The sequence below is a fragment of the Neolamprologus brichardi genome, chromosome 23 (assembly GCF_056152115.1).
Source record: "Neolamprologus brichardi isolate AB-2024 chromosome 23, ASM5615211v1, whole genome shotgun sequence".
Taxonomy (NCBI): domain Eukaryota; kingdom Metazoa; phylum Chordata; class Actinopteri; order Cichliformes; family Cichlidae; genus Neolamprologus; species Neolamprologus brichardi.
In genome coordinates, this window is record NC_142125.1 from 29302079 (window position 1) to 29314578 (window position 12500).

Here is a 12500-nt window from a genome sequence, read left to right on the forward strand (position 1 = left end):
TGTTTGAATGGTGAGCAGTGAGTCTTTCCTCAGTAGGACAGTTGCTTAGAGTTGTAACTATACGCAGGAGGAAGCTGCCATCTTTGGGTTAGGGTTAGGGTTAGGGTTAGGGTTATGGATAGGGTTAGGGTTTATGGGTTAGGGTTAGGGTTAGGGATGGGTAAGGGTTAGGGTTAGGGTTAGGGTTATGGATAGGGTTAGGGTTTATGGTTTAGGGTTAGGGTTAGGGATGGGTTAGGGTTAGGGTTAGGGTTAGGGTTATGGATAGGGTTAGGGTTAGGGTTAGGGTTATGGATAGGGTTAGGGTTTAAGGTTTAGGGTTAGGGTTAGGGATGGGTTAGGTTTAGGGTTATGGATAGGGTTAGGGTTAGGGTTAGGGTTAGGGTTTGGGATGGGTTAGGGTTAGGGTTAGGGATGGGTTAGGTTTAGGGTTAGGGTTATGGATAGGGTTAGGGTTTATGGTTTAGGGTTAGGGTTAGGGATGAAATGGACAAAAATCATCCAAAACAAACTTTTTATTAGTCTCGACTGTTTGAATGGTGAGCAGTGAGTCTTTCCTCCGTAGGACAGTTGCTTAGAGTTGTAACTATACGCAGGAGGAAGCTGCCATCTTTGGGTTAGGGTTATGGTTAGGGTTATGGATAGGGTTAGGGTTTATGGGTTAGGGTTAGGGTTAGGGATGGGTTAGGGTTAGGGTTATGGATAGGGTTAGGGTTTATGGTTAGGGTTAGGGTTAGGGTTATGGATAGGGTTAGGGTTTATGGTGTAGGGTTAGAGTTAGGGATGAAATGGACAAAAATCATCCAAAACAAACTTTTTATTAGTGTCGACTGTTTGAGTGGTGAGCAGTGAGTCTTTCCTCCGTAGGACAGTTGCTTAGAGTTGTAACTATACGCAGGAGGACGCTGCCATCTTTGGGTTAGGATTAGGGTTAGGGTTATGGATAGGGTTAGGGTTTATGGTTTAGGGTTAGGGTTAGGGATGGGTTAGGGTTAGGGTTATGGTTAGGGTTAGGGTTTATGGTTTAGGGTTAGGGTTAGGGATGGGTAAGGGTTAGGGTTAGGGTTAGGGTTATGGATAGGGTTAGGGTTAGGGTTAGGGTTAGGGTTAGGGTTATGGATAGGGTTAGGGTTAGGGATGGGTTAGGAATAGGGTTAGGGTTAGGGTTATGGATAGGGTTAGGGTTAGGGTTAGGGTTAGGGTTATGGATAGGGTTAGGGTTAGGGTTAGGGTTATGGATAGGGTTAGGGTTAGGGTTAAGGTTATGGATAGGGTTAGGGTTTATGGTTTAGGGTTAGGGTTAGGGATAAAATGGACAAAAATCATCCAAAACAAACTTTTTATTAGTCTCGACTGTTTGAATGGTGAGCAGTGAGTCTTTCCTCAGTAGGACAGTTGCTTAGAGTTGTAACTATACGCAGGAGGAAGCTGCCATCTTTGGGTTAGGGTTAGGGTTAGGGTTATGGATAGGGTTAGGGTTTATGGGTTAGGGTTAGGGTTAGGGATGGGTAAGGGTTAGGGTTAGGGTTAGGGTTATGGATAGGGTTAGGGTTTATGGTTTAGGGTTAGGGTTAGGGATGGGTTAGGGTTAGGGTTAGGGTTAGGGTTATGGATAGGGTTAGGGTTAGGGTTAGGGTTATGGATAGGGTTAGGGTTTAAGGTTTAGGGTTAGGGTTAGGGATGGGTTAGGGTTAGGGTTATGGATAGGGTTAGGGTTAGGGTTAGGGTTTGGGATGGGTTAGGGTTAGGGTTAGGGATGGGTTAGGTTTAGGGTTAGGGTTATGGATAGGGTTAGGGTTTATGGTTTAGGGTTAGGGTTAGGGATGAAATGGACAAAAATCATCCAAAACAAACTTTTTATTAGTCTCGACTGTTTGAATGGTGAGCAGTGAGTCTTTCCTCCGTAGGACAGTTGCTTAGAGTTGTAACTATACGCAGGAGGAAGCTGCCATCTTTGGGTTAGGGTTATGGTTAGGGTTATGGATAGGGTTAGGGTTTATGGTTTAGGGTTAGGGTTAGGGATGGGTTAGGGTTAGGGTTATGGTTAGGGTTAGGGTTTATGGTTTAGGGTTAGGGTTAGGGATGGGTAAGGGTTAGGGTTAGGGTTAGGGTTATGGATAGGGTTAGGGTTAGGGTTAGGGTTAGGGTTATGGATAGGGTTAGGGTTAGGGTTAGGGTTAGGGATGGGTTAGGGTTAGGGTTAGGGTTAGGGTTATGGATAGGGTTAGGGTTTATGGTTTAGGGTTAGGGTTAGGGATGAAATGGACAAAATTCATCCAAAACAAACTTTTTTTTAGTGTCGACTGTTTGAGTGGTGAGCAGTGAGTCTTTCCTCCGTAGGACAGTTGCTTAGAGTTGTAACTATACGCAGGAGGAAGCTGCCATCTTTGGGTTAGGGTTAGGGTTAGGGTTATGGATAGGGTTAGGGTTTATGGTTTAGGGTTAGGGTTCGGGATGGGTTAGGGTTAGGGTTAGGGTTATGGATAGGGTTAGGGTTTATGGTTTAGGGTTAGGGTTAGGGATGGGTAAGGGTTAGGGTTAGGGTTAGGGTTATGGTTAGGGTTAGGGTTAGGGTTATGGATAGGGTTAGGGTTAGGGTTAAGGTTAGGGATGGGTTAGGGTTAGGGTTAGGGTTAAGGTTAGGGTTATGGATAGGGTTAGGGTTTATGGTTTAGGGTTAGGGTTAGGGATGAAATGGACAAAAATCATCCAAAACAAACTTTTTATTAGTCTCGACTGTTTGAATGGTGAGCAGTGAGTCTTTCCTCCGTAGGACAGTTGCTTAGAGTTGTAACTATACGCAGGAGGAAGCTGCCATCTTTGGGTTAGGGTTAGGGTTAGGGTTATGGATAGGGTTAAGGTTTATGGGTTAGGGTTAGGGTTAGGGATGGGTTAGGGTTAGGGTTAGGGTTAGGGTTATGGATAGGGTTAGGGTTAGGGTTAGGGTTATGGATAGGGTTAGGGTTAGGGTTAGGGATGGGTTAGGGTTAGGGTTAGGGTTAGGGTTATGGATAGGGTTAGGGTTAGGGTTAGGGTTATGGATAGGGTTAGGGTTAGGGTTAGGGTTATGGATAGGGTTAGGGTTTATGGTTTAGGGTTAGGGTTAGGGATGGGTTAGGGTTAGGGTTAGGGTTAGGGTTATGGATAGGGTTAGGGTTAGGGTTAGGGTTATGGATAGGGTTAGGGTTAGGGTTAGGGTTATGGATAGGGTTAGGGTTAAGGTTAGGGTTAGGGATGAAATGGACAAAAATCATCCAAAACAAACTTTTTATTAGTCTCGACTGTTTGAATGGTGAGCAGTGAGTCTTTCCTCCGTAGGACAGTTGCTTAGAGTTGTAACTATACGCAGGAGGAAGCTGCCATCTTTGGGTTAGGGTTAGGGTTATGGATAGGGTTAGGGTTTATGGGTTAGGGTTAGGGTTAGGGATGGGTTAGGGTTAGGGTTAGGGTTAGGGTTATGGATAGGGTTAGGGTTAGGGTTAGGGTTATGGATAGGGTTACGGTTAGGGTTAGGGTTAGGGATGGGTTAGGAATAGGGTTAGGGTTAGGGTTATGGATAGGGTTAGGGTTAGGGTTAGGGTTAGGGTTATGGATAGGGTTAGGGTTAGGGTTAGGGTTATGGATAGGGTTAGGGTTAGGGTTAGGGTTATGGATAGGGTTAGGGTTTATGGTTTAGGGTTAGGGTTAGGGATAAAATGGACAAAAATCATCCAAAACAAACTTTTTATTTGTGTCGACTGTTTGAGTGGTGAGCAGTGAGTCTTTCCTCCGTAGGACAGTTGCTTAGAGTTGTAACTATACGCATGAGGAAGCTGCCATCTTTGGGTTAGGGTTAGGGTTAGGGTTATGGATAGGGTTAGGGTTAGGGTTAGGGTTATGGATAGGGTTAGGGTTTATGGTTTAGGGTTAGGGTTAGGGATGAAATGGACAAAAATCATCTAAAACAAACTTTTTATTAGTGTCGACTGTTTGAGTGGTGAGCAGTGAGTCTTTCCTCCGTAGGACAGTTGCTTAGAGTTGTAACTATACGCAGGAGGAAGCTGCCATCTTTGGGTTAGGGTTAGGGTTAGGGTTATGGATAGGGTTACGGTTTATGGTTAGGGTTAGGGTTAGGGTTATGGATAGGGTTAGGGTTTATGGTTTAGGGTTAGGGTTAGGGATGGGTTAGGGTTAGGGTTAGGGTTATGGTTAGGGTTAGGGTTTATGGTTTAGGGTTAGGGTTAGGGATGGGTAAGGGTTAGGGTTAGGGTTAGGGTTAGGGTTATGGATAGGGTTAGGGTTAGGGTTAGGGTTATGGATAGGGTTAGGGTTAGGGTTAGGGTTAGGGATGGGTTAGGGTTAGGGTTAGGGTTAGGGTTATGGATAGGGTTAGGGTTTATGGTTTAGGGTTAGGGTTAGGGATGAAATGGACAAAATTCATCCAAAACAAACTTTTTTTTAGTGTCGACTGTTTGAGTGGTGAGCAGTGAGTCTTTCCTCCGTAGGACAGTTGCTTAGAGTTGTAACTATACGCAGGAGGAAGCTGCCATCTTTGGGTTAGGGTTAGGGTTAGGGTTTATGGGTTAGGGTTAGGGTTAGGGATGGGTTAGGGTAAGGGTTAGGGTTAGGGTTATGGATAGGGTTAGGGTTAGGGTTAGGGGTTAGGGTTAGGGTTAGGGTTAGGGTTAGGGGGTTAGGGTTAGGGTTAGGTTAGGGTTAGGGGTTAGGGTTATGGATAGGGTTAGGGTTGGGGTTAGGGTTATGGATAGGGTTAGGGTTGGGGTTAGGGTTATGGATAGGGTTAGGGTTAGGGTTAGGGTTATGGATAGGGTTAGGGCTTATGGTTTAGGGTTAGGGTTAGGGATGGGTTAGGATTAGGGTTAGGGTTAGGGTTATGGATAGGGTTAGGGTTAGGGTTAGGGTTATGGATAGGGTTAAGTTAGGGTTAGGGTTAGGGATGGGTTAGGGTTAGGGTTAGGGTTAGGGTTATGGATAGGGTTAGGGTTTATGGTTTAGGGTTAGGGTTAGGGATGAAATGGACAAAAATCATTCAAAACAAACTTTTTATTAGTGTCGACTGTTTGAGTGGTGAGCAGTGAGTCTTTCCTCCGTAGGACAGTTGCTTAGAGTTGTAACTATACGCAGGAGGAAGCTGCCATCTTTGGGTTAGGGTTAGGGTTAGGGTTATGGATAGGGTTAGGGTTTATGGTTTAAGGTTAGGGTTAGGGATTGGTTAGGGTTAGGGTTAGGGTTATGGATAGGGTTAGGGTTAGGGTTAGGGTTATGGATAGGGTTAGGGTTAGGGTTAGGGTTAGGGATGGGTTAGGGTTAGGGTTAGGGTTATGGATAGGGTTAGGGTTTATGGTTTAGGGTTAGGGTTAGGGATGAAATGGACAAAAATCATCCAAAACAAACTTTTTATTAGTGTCGACTGTTTGAGTGGTGAGCAGTGAGTCTTTCCTCCGTAGGACAGTTGCTTAGAGTTCTAACTATACGCAGGAGGAAGCTGCCATCTTTGGGTTAGGGTTAGGGTTAGGGTTATGGATAGGGTTAGGGTTTATGGTTAGGGTTAGGGTTAGGGTTATGGATAGGGTTAGGGTTTATGGTGTAGGGTTAGGGTTAGGGATGAAATGGACAAAAATCATCCAAAACAAACTTTTTATTAGTGTCGACTGTTTGAGTGGTGAGCAGTGAGTCTTTCCTCCGTAGGACAGTTGCTTAGAGTTGTAACTATACGCAGGAGGAAGCTGCCATCTTTGGGTTAGGGTTAGGGTTAGGGTTATGGATAGGGTTAGGGTTTATGGTTAGGGTTAGGGTTAGGGTTATGGATAGGGTAAGGGTTTATGGTGTAGGGTTAGGGTTAGGGATGAAATGGACAAAAATCATCCCAAACAAACTTTTTATTAGTGTCGACTGTTTGAGTGGTGAGCAGTGAGTCTTTCCTCCGTAGGACAGTTGCTTAGAGTTGTAACTATACGCAGGAGGAAGCTGCCATCTTTGGGTTAGGGTTAGGGTTAGGGTTATGGATAGGGTTAGGGTTTATGGTTTAGGGTTAGGGTTAGGGATGGGTTAGGGTTAGGGTTAGGGTTATGGTAAGGGTTAGGGTTTAGGGTTTAGGGTTAGGGTTAGGGATGGGTAAGGGTTAGGGTTAGGGTTAGGGTTATAGATAGGGTTAGGGTTAGGGTTAGGGTTATGGATAGGGTTAGGGTTAGGGTTAGGGTTAGGGATGGGTTAGGGTTAGGGTTAGGGTTAGGGTTATGGATAGGGTTAGGGTTTATGGTTTAGGGTTAGGGTTAGGGATGAAATGGACAAAAATCATCCAAAACAAACTTTTTATTAGTCTCGACTGTTTGAATGGTGAGCAGTGAGTCTTTCCTCCGTAGGACAGTTGCTTAGAGTTGTAACTATACGCAGGAGGAAGCTGCCATCTTTGGGTTAGGGTTAGGGTTATGGATAGGGTTAGGGTTTATGGGTTAGGGTTAGGGTTAGGGATGGGTTAGGGTTAGGGTTAGGGTTAGGGTTATGGATAGGGTTAGGGTTAGGGTTAGGGTTAGGGATGGGTTAGGTTTAGGGTTAGGGTTAGGGTTATGGATAGGGTTAGGGTTTATGGTTTAGGGTTAGGGTTAGGGATGAAATGGACAAAAATCATCCAAAACAAACTTTTTATTAGTGTCAACTGTTTGAGTGGTGAGCAGTGAGTCTTTCCTCCGTAGGACAGTTGTTTAGGGTTGTAACTATACGCATGAGGAAGCTGCCATCTTTGGGTTAGGGTTAGGGTTAGGGTTATGGATAGGGTTAGGGTTAGGGTTAGGGTTATGGATAGGGTTAGGGTTTATGGTTTAGGGTTAGGGTTAGGGATGAAATGGACATAAATCATCCAAAAAAAACTTTTTATTAGTCTCGACTGTTTGAATGGTGAGCAGTGAGTCTTTCCTCCGTAGGACAGTTGCTTAGAGTTGTAACTATACGCAGGAGGAAGCTGCCATCTTTGGGTTAGTGTTAGGGTTAGGGTTATGGATAGGGTTAGGGTTTATGGGTTAGGGTTAGGGTTAGGGATGGGTTAGGGTTAGGGTTAGGGTTAGGGTTAGGGTTATGGATAGGGTTAGGGTTAGGGTTAGGGTTATGGATAGGGTTAGTGTTAGGGTTAGAGTTAGGGATGGGTTAGGGTTAGGGTTAGGGTTAGGGTTATGGATAGGGTTAGGGTTAGGGTTAGGGTTAGGGTTATGGATAGGGTTAGGGTTAGGGTTAGGGATGGGTTAGGGTTAGGGTTAGGGTTATGGATAGGGTTAGGGTTTACGGGGTTAGGGTTAGGGTTAGGGTTAGGGTTAGGGATGGGTTAGGGTTAGGGTTAGGGTTAGGGTTATGGATAGGGTTAGGGTTTATGGTTTAGGGTTAGGGTTAGGGATGAAATGGACAAAAATCATTCAAAACAAACTTTTTATTAGTGTCGACTGTTTGAGTGGTGAGCAGTGAGTCTTTCCTCCGTAGGACAGTTGCTTAGAGTTGTAACTATACGCAGGAGGAAGCTGCCATCTTTGGGTTAGGGTTAGGGTTAGGGTTATGGATAGGGTTAGGGTTTATGGTTTAAGGTTAGGGTTAGGGATTGGTTAGGGTTAGGGTTAGGGTTATGGATAGGGTTAGGGTTAGGGTTAGGGTTATGGATAGGGTTAGGGTTAGGGTTAGGGTTAGGGATGGGTTAGGGTTAGGGTTAGGGTTATGGATAGGGTTAGGGTTTATGGTTTAGGGTTAGGGTTAGGGATGAAATGGACAAAAATCATCCAAAACAAACTTTTTATTAGTGTCGACTGTTTGAGTGGTGAGCAGTGAGTCTTTCCTCCGTAGGACAGTTGCTTAGAGTTCTAACTATACGCAGGAGGAAGCTGCCATCTTTGGGTTAGGGTTAGGGTTAGGGTTATGGATAGGGTTAGGGTTTATGGTTAGGGTTAGGGTTAGGGTTATGGATAGGGTTAGGGTTTATGGTGTAGGGTTAGGGTTAGGGATGAAATGGACAAAAATCATCCAAAACAAACTTTTTATTAGTGTCGACTGTTTGAGTGGTGAGCAGTGAGTCTTTCCTCCGTAGGACAGTTGCTTAGAGTTGTAACTATACGCAGGAGGAAGCTGCCATCTTTGGGTTAGGGTTAGGGTTAGGGTTATGGATAGGGTTAGGGTTTATGGTTAGGGTTAGGGTTAGGGTTATGGATAGGGTAAGGGTTTATGGTGTAGGGTTAGGGTTAGGGATGAAATGGACAAAAATCATCCCAAACAAACTTTTTATTAGTGTCGACTGTTTGAGTGGTGAGCAGTGAGTCTTTCCTCCGTAGGACAGTTGCTTAGAGTTGTAACTATACGCAGGAGGAAGCTGCCATCTTTGGGTTAGGGTTAGGGTTAGGGTTATGGATAGGGTTAGGGTTTATGGTTTAGGGTTAGGGTTAGGGATGGGTTAGGGTTAGGGTTAGGGTTATGGTAAGGGTTAGGGTTTATGGTTTAGGGTTAGGGTTAGGGATGGGTAAGGGTTAGGGTTAGGGTTAGGGTTATAGATAGGGTTAGGGTTAGGGTTAGGGTTATGGATAGGGTTAGGGTTAGGGTTAGGGTTAGGGTTATGGATAGGGTTAGGGTTTATGGTTTAGGGTTAGGGTTAGGGATGAAATGGACAAAAATCATCCAAAACAAACTTTTTATTAGTCTCGACTGTTTGAATGGTGAGCAGTGAGTCTTTCCTCCGTAGGACAGTTGCTTAGAGTTGTAACTATACGCAGGAGGAAGCTGCCATCTTTGGGTTAGGGTTAGGGTTATGGATAGGGTTAGGGTTTATGGGTTAGGGTTAGGGTTAGGGATGGGTTAGGGTTAGGGTTAGGGTTAGGGTTATGGATAGGGTTAGGGTTAGGGTTAGGGTTAGGGATGGGTTAGGTTTAGGGTTAGGGTTAGGGTTATGGATAGGGTTAGGGTTTATGGTTTAGGGTTAGGGTTAGGGATGAAATGGACAAAAATCATCCAAAACAAACTTTTTATTAGTGTCAACTGTTTGAGTGGTGAGCAGTGAGTCTTTCCTCCGTAGGACAGTTGTTTAGAGTTGTAACTATACGCATGAGGAAGCTGCCATCTTTGGGTTAGGGTTAGGGTTAGGGTTAGGGTTATGGATAGGGTTAGGGTTAGGGTTAGGGTTATGGATAGGGTTAGGGTTTATGGTTTAGGGTTAGGGTTAGGGATGAAATGGACATAAATCATCCAAAAAAAACTTTTTATTAGTCTCGACTGTTTGAATGGTGAGCAGTGAGTCTTTCCTCCGTAGGACAGTTGCTTAGAGTTGTAACTATACGCAGGAGGAAGCTGCCATCTTTGGGTTAGGGTTAGGGTTAGGGTTATGGATAGGGTTAGGGTTTATGGGTTAGGGTTAGGGTTAGGGATGGGTTAGGGTTAGGGTTAGGGTTAGGGTTAGGGTTATGGATAGGGTTAGGGTTAGGGTTAGGGTTATGGATAGGGTTAGTGTTAGGGTTAGAGTTAGGGATGGGTTAGGGTTAGGGTTAGGGTTAGGGTTATGGATAGGGTTAGGGTTAGGGTTAGGGTTAGGGTTATGGATAGGGTTAGGGTTAGGGTTAGGGATGGGTTAGGGTTAGGGTTAGGGTTATGGATAGGGTTAGGGTTTACGGGTTAGGGTTAGGGTTAGGGATGGGTTAGGGTTAGGGTTAGGGTTATGGATAGGGTTAGGGTTTATGGTTTAGGGTTAGGGTTAGGGATGGGTAAGGGTTAGGGTTAGGGTTAGGGTTATGGATAGGGTTAGGGTTAGGGTTAGGGTTAGGGTTATGGATAGGGTTAGGGTTAGGGTTAGGGATGGGTTAGGGTTAGGGTTAGGGTTAGGGTTATGGATAGGGTTAGGGTTTATGGTTTAGGGTTAGGGTTAGGGATGAAATGGACAAAAATCATCCAAAACAAACTTTTTATTAGTGTCGACTGTTTGAGTGGTGAGCAGTGAGTCTTTCCTCCGTAGGACAGTTGCTTAGAGTTGTAACTATACGTAGGAGGAAGCTGCCATCTTTGGGTTAGGGTTAGGGTTAGGGTTATGGATAGGGTTAGGGTTTATGGTTTAGGGTTAGGGTTAGGGATGGGTTAGGGTTAGGGTTAGGGTTATGGATAGGGTTAGGGTTTATGGTTTAGGGTTAGGGTTAGGGATGGGTAAGGGTTAGGGTTAGGGTTAGGGTTAGGGTTATGGATAGGGTTAGGGTTAGGGTTAGGGTTAGGGTTATGGATAGGGTTAGGGTTAGGGTTAGGGTTATGGAAAGGGTTAGGGTTTATGGTTTAGGGTTAGGGTTAGGGATGGGTTAGGGTTAGGGTTATGGATAGGGTTAGGGTTAGGGTTAGGGTTATGGATAGGGTTAGGGTTAGGGTTAGGGTTAGGGTTAGGGATGGGTTAGGGTTAGGGTTAGGGTTATGGATAGGGTTAGGGTTTATGGTTTAGGGTTAGGGTTAGGGATGAAATGGACAAAAATCATCCAAAACAAACTTTTTATTAGTGTCGACTGTTTGAGTGGTGAGCAGTGAGTCTTTCCTCCGTAGGACAGTTGCTTAGAGTTGTAACTATACGCATGAGGAAGCTGCCATCTTTGGGTTAGGGTTAGGGTTAGGGTTATGGATAGGGTTAGGGTTAAGGATAGGGTTAGGGTTTATGGTTTAGGGTTAGGGTTAGGGATGGGTAAGGGTTAGGGTTAGGGTTATGGATAGGGTTAGGGTTAGGGTTAGGGTTATGGATAGGGTTAGGGTTAGGGTTAGGGATGGGTTAGGGTTAGGGTTAGGGTTAGGGTTATGGATAGGGTTAGGGTTTATGGTTTAGGGTTAGGGTTAGGGATAAAAATGGACAAAAATCATCCAAAACAAACTTTTCATTAGTGTCGACTGTTTGAGTGGTGAGCAGTGAGTCTTTCCTCCGTAGGACAGTTGCTTAGAGTTGTAACTATACGCAGGAGGAAGCTGCCATCTTTGGGTTAGGGTTAGGGTTAGGGTTATGGATAGGGTTAGGGTTTATGGTTTAGGGTTAGGGTTAGGGATGGGTAAGGGTTAGGGTTAGGGTTAGGGTTATGGATAGGGTTAGGGTTAGGGTTAGGGTTATGGATAGGGTTAGGGTTAGGGTTAGGGTTATGGATAGGGTTAGGGTTAGGGTTAGGGTTATGGATAGGGTTAGGGTTAGGGTTAGGGTTATGGATAGGGTTAGGGTTAGGGTTAGGGTTAGGGATGGGTTAGGTTTAGGGTTAGGGTTAGGGTTATGGATAGGGTTAGGGTTTATGGTTTAGGGTTAGGGTTAGGGATGAAATGGACAAAAATCATCCAAAACAAACTTTTTATTAGTGTCGACTGTTTGAGTGGTGAACAGTGAGTCTTTCCTCCGTAGGACAGTTGCTTAGAGTTGTAACTATACGCATGAGGAAGCTGCCATCTTTGGGTTAGGCTTAGGGTTAGGGTTATGGATAGGGTTAGGGTTAGGGTTAGGGTTATGGATAGGGTTAGGGTTTATGGTTTAGGGTTAGGGTTAGGGATGAAATGGACATAAATCATCCAAAAAAAACTTTTTATTAGTCTCGACTGTTTGAATGGTGAGCAGTGAGTCTTTCCTCCGTAGGACAGTTGCTTAGAGTTGTAACTATACGCAGGAGGAAGCTGCCATCTTTGGGTTAGGGTTAGGGTTAGGGTTATGGATAGGGTTAGGGTTTATGGGTTAGGGTTAGGGTTAGGGATGGGTTAGGGTTAGGGTTAGGGTTAGGGTTATGGATAGGTTTAGGGTTAGGGTTAGGGTTAGGGTTATGGATAGGGTTAGTGTTAGGGTTAGAGTTAGGGATGGGTTAGGGTTAGGGTTAGGGATGGGTTAGGGTTAGGGTTAGGGTTATGGATAGGGTTAGGGTTTACGTGTTAGGGTTAGGGTTAGGGATGGGTTAGGGTTAGGGTTAGGGTTAGGGTTATGGATAGGGTTAGGGTTTATGGTTTAGGGTTAGGGTTAGGGATGGGTAAGGGTTAGGGTTAGGGTTAGGGTTATGGATAGGGTTAGGGTTAGGGTTAGGGTTAGGGTTATGGATAGGGTTAGGGTTAGGGTTAGGGATGGGTTAGGGTTAGGGTTAGGGTTAGGGTTATGGATAGGGTTAGGGTTTATGGTTTAGGGTTAGGGTTAGGGATGAAATGGACAAAAATCATCCAAAACAAACTTTTTATTAGTGTCGACTGTTTGAGTGGTGAGCAGTGAGTCTTTCCTCCGTAGGACAGTTGCTTAGAGTTGTAACTATACGCAGGAGGAAGCTGCCATCTTTGGGTTAGGGTTAGGGTTAGGGTTATGGATAGGGTTAGGGTTTATGGTTTAGGGTTAGGGTTAGGGATGGGTTAGGGTTAGGGTTAGGGTTATGGATAGGGTTAGGGTTTATGGTTTAGGGTTAGGGTTAGGGATGGGTAAGGGTTAGGGTTAGGGTTAGGGTTAGGGTTAGGGTTATGGATAGGGTTAGGGTTAGGGTTAGGGTTATGGATAGGGTTAGGGTTAGGGTTAG